Source organism: Stegostoma tigrinum, unplaced genomic scaffold, assembly GCF_030684315.1.
Source record: "Stegostoma tigrinum isolate sSteTig4 unplaced genomic scaffold, sSteTig4.hap1 scaffold_66, whole genome shotgun sequence".
In the NCBI taxonomy this organism is placed as follows: Eukaryota; Metazoa; Chordata; class Chondrichthyes; order Orectolobiformes; family Stegostomatidae; genus Stegostoma; species Stegostoma tigrinum.
In genome coordinates this window covers 788,888-798,192 of record NW_026728600.1, presented here as the reverse complement: position 1 = coordinate 798,192, position 9,305 = coordinate 788,888, and the positions used below count along the sequence as shown (strand labels likewise).

At 45.9% G+C, this 9,305-nt stretch overlaps 1 non-coding gene across 1 annotated transcript; it reads right to left on the bottom strand.

Annotated features, from left to right (window-relative positions):
- Positions 1-6,580: 6,580 nt before the first annotated feature.
- Positions 6,581-6,662, bottom strand: trnas-cga (transfer RNA serine (anticodon CGA)). The gene has a single exon. It is a non-coding gene; the product is annotated as a tRNA-Ser (tRNA).
- Positions 6,663-9,305: the final 2,643 nt, after the last annotated feature.

Below are 9,305 nucleotides of genomic sequence, written 5' to 3'. Positions count from 1 at the left end.
TATACTCGAACAGAGATTATCATACAATGTGCAGGAGGGGAGGATCCTCAGAGGAGATAGATTCATTCATAAACCAGAAAGTTTCAGGACTGAGGGAGTTGTGAAGCGATGGACCAACTGGAATGGGAGGGAGATTTGACTGGACTTATAGGCTCATAATTGGTTTAGGTAAGGGAAATAAAAGCAATAAGTTCACAGTAGTCAAGGGGAAATGGGCCATGAAATACAATTTTAAGATCTTGGATCAAATCGAGAAGGAGGATCTGATGAAGAAGCTATGTGAAAGGGCTTCTATAGCCTGGCTGCAGTAATTGTTTGTAGATAGTTTGACTGAGCGGTCAAAGTCACTGCATTTAAGCTCTAGTCTCTATCGAGTCATGGGTATGAATCTTACCGGTAACCAAAATCATGAGTGATCTACCTCAGGCAGAAACATCGAAGGAGCTGGGCAACTTCAAGTTTGCAATGTTTACATTTCTTCTGGGTAACTGTGGCTGCTTGGGCCTCTGATCCTCTCGGTGCTGAAAGTGGGAAAATGGGCAACAGACTCTGAAAATAACAAGAGCTCTGGCTTCACAACGGCCCTTCAGAACTCCGCTAACACCCTGCTTTAGCGGATTTTGCATAGCTTGTTGATGCCAGTTTTTATGGCTCAACCGGTCAGCATTCGGTGGTAAACTGAAAAGTCGGGTGTTTGAGACCATCCGGGCACACAACTTTAGTTATTTTGGATCAAGCAATTTGAGTGACCACCGACCTGCATTTAACCCAAGAAAAAGTTACAACAGGATTGGATTCAAAACACATCCATCAATGATTCTCTCTTCCCCAGCTCCACACAGAGTGAGACTGGGACAAGCAGCAGGGTTTGACCTCGCTCTCCAATCCCCATTGCCAGATTTTATGGGCAGAGAGATCAAGGACAGAGAGATCAAAAGATCGTACAAATGGTTTGAGTGCAGTCTCCAATAAACAATCTCTGCAGGTGATCTAAAGTGTTAAACGGTGTGAGTAAAGTGTCAACAGCTGAATAACAGGTGAAGGGATGAACTTTAATTCGATTAAATGAGGCAGAGAGATAATTACAAAAACAAACTTAAAATAAGGCCGTGCTTGGCACAAACCAAATGGCTGGAATTACGTCAGAGATAATAGGAACTGCAGATGCTGGAGAATCCGAGACAACAAGGTGTGGACCTGTATGAACACAGCAGGCCAAGCAGCATCTTAGGAGCAGGAAAGCTGACGTTTCGAGCCTCTACCCTTCATCAGAAATTTCTGATGAAGGGTCTAGGCCTGAAACGTCAGCTTTCCTGCTCCTAACATGCTGCTTGGCCTGTTGAGTTCTTCCAGCTCCACACCTTGTTATGGCTGGAATTATGTGTTAGATATAAAAATCGCCTGCTGATAGTCTAAAAAACGTAATAAATAATCCAAAACAGTACTAACTAATTAAGGTAGAGAGGTCATAACAATTTATCAAGGTGACGGTGTCGAAATAGGACAATAAGAAAGATTTTACAGAAACAGAACAGTACAGTAGGAACACGTCGCACAACATGAACTTAAGATCATGGTTGAGGCCATCTTCATGGACATGGAATTTGGCAATCAGTTTCCACTCAGTGATTCTGCTTTGTCGTGTATCTCAAAGGTCACGTTGCATGCTTACCCGAAGTTCGGAATCTTAACGTACTTTACTGCTGAAGTGTTCCCCAACTGGGAGGGAACATTCTTGTCTGGCAATTGTTGCACAGAGTCCATTCATCTGTTGTCTTAGCGCCTGCACGGTCTCACTAAAATACCATGCCCGGGGCATTCTTGCCTGCAGTGTTTGAGATCGATAATGTTGGCCGAGCCACATAAGTATCTCCCTTTACATGGTGGGTGGTGGCCCCATATCTGATGGTAGTATCCATGTCAATGATCTGACACCTTTCAGAGGTGCCAGTGACAGGGCTGTGTGGTGTTGTGGTCGATGTTGTCCTGAAGGTTGGGTAGCTTGCTGCGAACGACAGCCTGATTAAGGTTTGGCACTTGTTTGAAGGTGAGAAGTGGAGGTGTATGGATGATCTTGGCAAGGTGCTGGTCATCATCATTGACATGTTGAAGGCTCCGGAGAACACGGTGCCATCACTCAGCTCTGGGGAAGTACTTTATGATGAAGGGTACTCGATAGGTTGCATCCTGTGTCTGTCTTCTGAGGACGCCGTTGCGGTTTTTCGCCGTGGCACGTCGGAAATGGTGAGCCTCTGTCTAAAAATAAGTCTCTGTCAGTGATCAAAAAGTGTTCGATGGTGTGAGTAAAATGTTAACAGCTGAATAGCAAGGGAAGGTATGATTGATAATCCGAGCAGAGGAGAAAGGGAGATAATTACAAGAAAATAAAAAAAAATAAGATGGTGCTGGAGAAAAACCAAATGGTTTTGTTACTCCTGCGGAACATTAAAACCCATTTTCAGCACTTATTCCGGGATTTTAAATGAATATTTTTTAAAGTTATTGCCCTCATCTTTGAGCAGCCCACCTGACTGCTAACTACTCTGTCAGACGCTGAATTAATCTGGGAAATTGCTTCAATAAATCCAGTCGTTTCTGTTACAGATCGTAAGGAATTCTCATTTGGCTGACGAGACACGATCAACACTTTGTCTATTCTGCGTGCAGGGTCTCAGCGGCAATCTGAAGAGACTTTGTACAACTGGAGGTTTCACTGTTTTAAGAAACTGTTGCCAATTTTACTGCTCACATCGGTCAGTGCATTGGAAGCCTGCAGAGCCGGCAACTGATCGAATTGGGGGGAGCTGGTTACATTACAACTACATTTAAACTCTCTCCCAAATGAGAAAGGCCTCAAATATTCATCACAGTTTCAAGGAAACTATAAATGACATATGGAGTAATGAATTGAATTATTGGTGATGTTTAATCCGTCTGTTAGGATTACAGAACAAAAGAAAATTGCTGATGGTTCAAATCTGAAAGACGAAAAGTAAATGTGAGAGACACCCAGCAGGGCAGAGTCTAATCTATCGGCACAGAATCTCTCCGCCCTCAGAGACTGGGGTTAGAATCTTTAGAGCAGAATAGACTGAGGAATGGTCACCGCACCTGAAAAGTTAACACAGGCTTTTTATTCACAGATGCTGCCAGACCTGCTGAGCTTTTCCAGCAAATTCTGATTTTGTTATACACTGAGGGCTGGGGGAGAGGGGAGGGTGGGAGGACATGATTGTGATTAGTACATTTATGAGGGAAATAGACAGAGTAAACAAGAATGAAACTTTCTGCTTGGTGGTGGAATCAGTATCAGGTTGAGGGTGGCAAGGATTAATGATTAGAGGCAGGCAGTTGAGATGAGATGTGAGGAATTTTTTTCACTCAGATAGTGGGAATCTGAAACTCACTGCCTGGAAATAAGGGAGAGGTGAAAACCATCATAGCATTCCAATCTCGTTAGATGTGTAAAATAAACACTGAAAGAACTGCAGATGTCAAAGTTCTGCAGGTCTGGCAGCATCTATGAAGAGAAATCAGTGTTAACTTTTCATGTCAAGTTTCCCTTCCTTAGATCAATTCTCTCCGCAGATGGTGAGAGACGTGCACAGCTTTGTCGGCAATTTCCATTTACGTTGATGCCATTTCGGACACGTCTCTGGGCAAAGAGCTGGTAATGACACTTGTATAGTTATTTGACTAGCACTGATTCGATGGGCCAAAGCATCTTTTTCTCTGCAGTGGACTCTGAAACTGGGTGAATGGTTCAGGTTGGTGAGCAAGGGCACGGGGAGAGGTGGGGAGGGGAAGTGAACAAAGGAATGTGCAGGTGAAGGTTGGGAGAATTTCACTGACAAAAGTTTTCATGTTGTGAAATCAAGGGGAGTGGTGATGGAGAAGTAGAGACGAAAGAAATGTCTGATATAACAAGGTGCGGAGCTGGGTGAACACAGCACGCCAGGCGACATCAGAGGAGCAGGAAAATTGACGTTTCAGGTCTGAACACTTCTTAAGAAATGGGGGAGGGAGAGGGGTCTCTGAAAGAGAGTGGGCAGTGATAGAATGTGGGTAGTGGAATGGACCGGGTGGGAGAGAAGATGGACAGGTTAAGGAGGCGGGTATGAAGCTCGTCGAGGTGAGTGTCAGAAGGAAGTGGGGATGTGGGTTGGTCAGTGAGGAGGGAGGAGCGAATAGGTGGGAGAGAGCATGGACAGACCAAGGAAGCAGGGTTGAGGGGGTACTGTTCTTGGGGTGTGGTCAGGGTTGGGGAGATTTTGAAGCTTGTGAAGTCCACATTAAGACCACTGGGCTACAGTGTTCCCAAGCAGAATATGAAGTGTTGTTCCTTCAACCTTCGGGTGGCATCGTTGTGACACTGGAGGAGGCCCGGGATGGTCATGTCGCCAAGGGAGTGGGAGGAGGCGTTGAAGTGGTTCGCGACTGGGAGGTTTTTTTGCCATGAACACAGTGTAGTTGCTCCACAAAGTGGTTGCTGAGTTTCTGCTTGGTCTCCCTGATGCAGAGGAGGCCACATCGGGAACAGCGGATACAATATACCACATTAGCAGATGTGCAGGTGAACATCTGTTTAGCGTGGAAGGTTTTCTTGTGGCCTGGGATGGATGTGAGGAGGGAGGTGTATGGTAAAGTGTATCACCTCCTGCGGTGGCAGGGACGGGTACCGGGTGAGGTGGGGCTAGTGGGGAGTGTGGAGTGGACGAGGAAGTCGTGGAGACAGTGGTCCCTCTGGAAGGCACATGACGGTGGGGAGGGAAATATATCCTTGGTAGTGAGGTCAGATTGCGGGTGGCGGAGAATGATGCGTTGAATTCAGAGGTTAATGGGGTGATACGTGAGGACAAAGGGAATTATGTCTTTGCTTTTATTGTGGGCAAGCGGTGTGAGGCCTGAGGTGTGGGAAACACTAGAGATGCCATTCAACCACTGTTTGGGGGGGATGTGGTAATTGCGGCCCTTGAAAAACAAGGACATCTGAGATGTCCGGGAGTAGAAAATCTCATCTTGGGAGCGGTAGAGGAATTGGGAATAGGGGATCACATTCTTGCAGGAAAATGGCTGAGAGGAGGTGTAGTCTCGGCAGCTGTGGGAGTCGGTGGGCTTGAAATAGATATTAGTTTCCAGGTGGCTCCCGGAGATGGAGACAGAGTGGTCCAGGAAGGAGAGAAAGGTATCAGAGATGGTCCTGGTGAACTTAAGTTTGGGGGTGGAAGGTGTTAGTAAAGTGGATGACCTACTCGAGCTCCTCGTGGGAGCACGAGGCGGCACTGATACAGGCATCGAAGTAACAGAGGAAGAGGTGAGGGATGAGGCCAGTGCAGCTGTGGGATAGGGACTGTTCCACATTTCCTACAAAGAGGCAGGTATAGCTTGTGTCACTATGGCCACTCCTTTCATCCATAGGAAGTGGGAGGAGTTGAAGGAGAAGCTGTTAAGATTAAGGATGAGTTTGGTTACATGGATATAGGAGTCAGTAAAGGAGGATTGGCCTGGCCTGCGGGATAGGAAGAAGCAGAGGACGTTTAGACCATCTGCATGGAGAATGCAAATATACAGGGATTGGACGTCTATGGCAAAGATGAGGTGTAGAAGGCCAAGGAATCGGACGTTTTGGAGGAGGTGGAGGGCGTGGGTGGTGTCCCGGACGTAGGTGGGGAGCACCTGGACTGGGGGGAGGAAATAGAGTTGAGATAAGTGGAGATAAGTTTGATGGGGCAGGAGCAGGGACGATGGGTCAACCAGGGCAGTAAGGTTTGTGGATTTTGGGAAGGAGATAGAAACGGGCGATGTGGGGTTGGAGAACGATGAGGTTGGAGGCTGTTGGTGGGAGGTCACCTGAGGTGATGATGTTTTGGATGGTCTGCGAGATGATGATTTGGTGGTCAGAGTGGGGTTATGATCAAGGGGACGGTAGGGGGAGGTGGTAGAGAGCTGACACATGGCTTATATTTAAGTTATCCTTATAGGAGAAATATACATAGAATACTTGTACACAGAGCAACAAATGTGCCCGAGAATATCAGAGTCAATGTGTGAGCCTCTTCAAGAAGGGCAAGGTGCCTGACTGTCTTTGTTCAGTTGGACAGATTCACGCTTCATTCTCCCCTCCCTTCTAAAGGTTCATAATGCTGAGACTAGGTTTTTTTTTCATTCCCAGCAACTGCAGTGATTCGGTCGGTGGGGTTGGTCAATTGACACATGCCATGAGCAGCTTGTCGACTATTTTACCTTCCCGTCCTGTTTGCTGTTCTCAGTGAGACCTTGAAAGGATTTTCATTGCTGCAAATCAAGAATGCAAAGCTCATTTCGCTTTCAACGCCACGAGAAAGTTTGGTTTGGAGCTCCAGCACATGGCTCACAGCCTCACCGCCTCACCGCCTCACTATGGTTGCCCCTGCAAATGTATATCCTAAAACATGTCAGCTTTTGTGAAGGTTTGTGCTTGTTCTATCATGACAGGTAGTGAGTTGCCTTTTCCCTTCTTTGCAATCTCAGTGAAAAGTTCTGCTGTCCTTGCTTTGACTCCTGACATAAACAGCCTTTGAATTTGTTCTCCGTTTTCACCCGTAGTCAGGAGGATTTGAACCTGCGCAGGAATAACCCAATGGATTTCGAGTCCATCACCTTAACCGCTCGGCCATGACTACTGCCAGACAAGCTATGCTATTTATCTTTTCAGGTGGCTTTCCGAGGCCAGTCGCGCTGTGGATGAATTATTTCTGGGTTTGCTTGAATCCAATCACTTCACAGATTTTCAAAGTGTTAAATTTGGTACATGGTGATGCAGGTTGTTTCATCCCAATGCATAAAATAAATGTTCATTTACCGGCAAACATATAAATTGCAGGGAAACAAAAAAGCTCAGCAGATCTGGGAACATCTGTGGGCAGAGAATTTGAATCAAAGGTTCAGAACTTCTTCAGAACTCTGTTTTCTCCTTTCAGTCATGCAGTTTCTGTTTTTGTTTCAGATTCCAAACATTTCCCAGGTCTTTATCGCAGCTGTTAAAGCAACATCGAAATACCTTTGTGGTCACTCACCGGACAAGATTTCCATTTGGGCAACATTTTCCTGACTACATTAAAACCCATAGCTGTACAGTCAAAAGGGAACTGGTAGAGTGAGAACAGCACTTGTTCCCTCCGCAGTGTCTTCAAAGCGACAATTTCACATTTCACCCTCAAAAACAACAGCCAATTGCACCGCAGAAAATGGCGAGCTCTTGCAGCAGCCCTTAAACTGAGCTTGTGGTGAATTCAAACTTCCTCGCTTGGCAGGATAATTATCCTGTATCGACTGTACTTTTCCAAAATAAAACCTGGGACATACCTTGAGGAGACGTGAGAACAGTCTGATCCTACCCTCTGCAGGCCCATCCATATCAGTGGGAACCCGCTCCCCTACAACCGGCCCGTCTCCCTTCAACCCTTTCAGTGTCTTGTCTATTCCTGAGTTTTCTCGTTGTCCTGGAGCTGAGATGAGATTTGAATTCCTGATATGCAGGAACGAGAATCCTTTCAATGTCTCAGATCAGTTCATGTCTCGAGAACATCCAAGTCAATGTCCCGGGCTCAAAGAAGTGGCAGGTGTCTGGACTGTTTGTGCTCAGTCGGAAAGTTCACTCTTCATTCTCCTGTGATTCCAGTTCCCAAAAGGTTTCTAAAGGTTCGCAAAGCAGGAGGCTGGGTTTTCTGTTTTACTTCCTTAATAATTTTTTTCCCCACCGACTGTCAATGTTTTCCCAAAATCTCTTGCACCATGTCAGGAGGTGAGGAAGTCCCATTTGGTGGACAGAATCCTGGGGCTGGGAATGTTCGCTTTGGAGCAAAACCAGAGATTTCCTGGGGCTGTATCTAATGATGGGGTTGGGTAGGAGTGAGGATGCGCAGGTTGATCGTCAGGAGAAATTGTGCCAATGACAAAGGTCAGTTGCCAGAGGACTGGGATTGACGATATTTCATGAAAAACAGCAGTTATTCCGGATAATAGCACAGCATACTGCAGAAACTCAACAGGTCCAGCTGTATCAGTGGAAAGAGAAACAGAGCTCAGGTTTTGAGTACAGTTAGATTCTTGTTCAGAAGGTGTCTTTCCTGAATGCCAGCAAACTACCAGACCTGAGAAAACAGGTTTTCTTTACAGGATTCAAACCTGTGTGGGGAAACTCCCAATAGATTTTGAATCCATCGCCTTAACCACTCGGCTATGAGCTACCTTCTAATATTCCTCACGAAACAATTCGAACAGGAAAGGTGAGTATTCGATTCGTGATGTCTGTGCCACCACCCTAATATTTACTGCCACCCTGTACTTGATCGGAATGGAGTAGGCTGTTGTGGGAATGAATTGATCTAAACACATAGAGGAGAGAGAGTCAATGGAAAAGATGTTTCCATGAGTGGAGAGATTAATTATCAGCGCAATGGATTGAGAAAGAATTATGTCCTTGTATTTTTATTGCACCTTTCACCACCACCTGAATCACAGACAATGAAGGACATTTGGATCAGATTCCTCTTTGGCAAATCTAATGTGCAAATCAGGGCTGTTGGTTTAATTAGGGGTCTAAAAACAAAATGTTTTAAACACTGACAGCTGGCACCGGAGACACCAGCGAGTTCACGCTGAACTTTGGAGGCTTCCGGTGCTCTGATTTATCCCCAGGTGCGTTAACTCACGGAAACGAGTCGCCCATTTAAATCAGAGATAAAGTGGATGTTCTCACACACAGGGAGAAGCAAATCTGTGGAATTCTTGACAACAGAGGCTGCCAAGGCGAGGCATATTCAAGGCTGAGATGGACATTTAGTCATTTCGGGTTCACTAATATCTTTTTAGGGAAGGAAACTGCCATGCTGGTATGGTCGACATGTGACTCCAGACCCACAGCAATGTGGTTGACTCTTTACTGCCCTCTCTGGCAATTAGTAATGGGTGATAAATATTGGCATCACCAAACATCTCCCTCATCCTGTCTACGGATAAAGGATCTGCAGTCCCTGCTATCTCCTGTTAACAGCATCCTGCTTTGTACTTTTCTGCAATACATTTACTGCACAACATCAGATTATCACAGGCCCGCTTTCTCCACTTTGAAACGCAGGGCGATAATATGAATCATTTCGAAACTTGGAGAGAGAAAGTTCGCTGGTGAAGGTGTTTCTGGTGTAGGAACAGGTGTGGGAGTGTGTACAAGTCAGGTCGCACGGATTAGTGTCAGTAAACTGGTTGGCATACAGGGTTTGCATCGCTCAGGCGTGGGTGCAATTCCCAGTCGGGAAATGAAGATT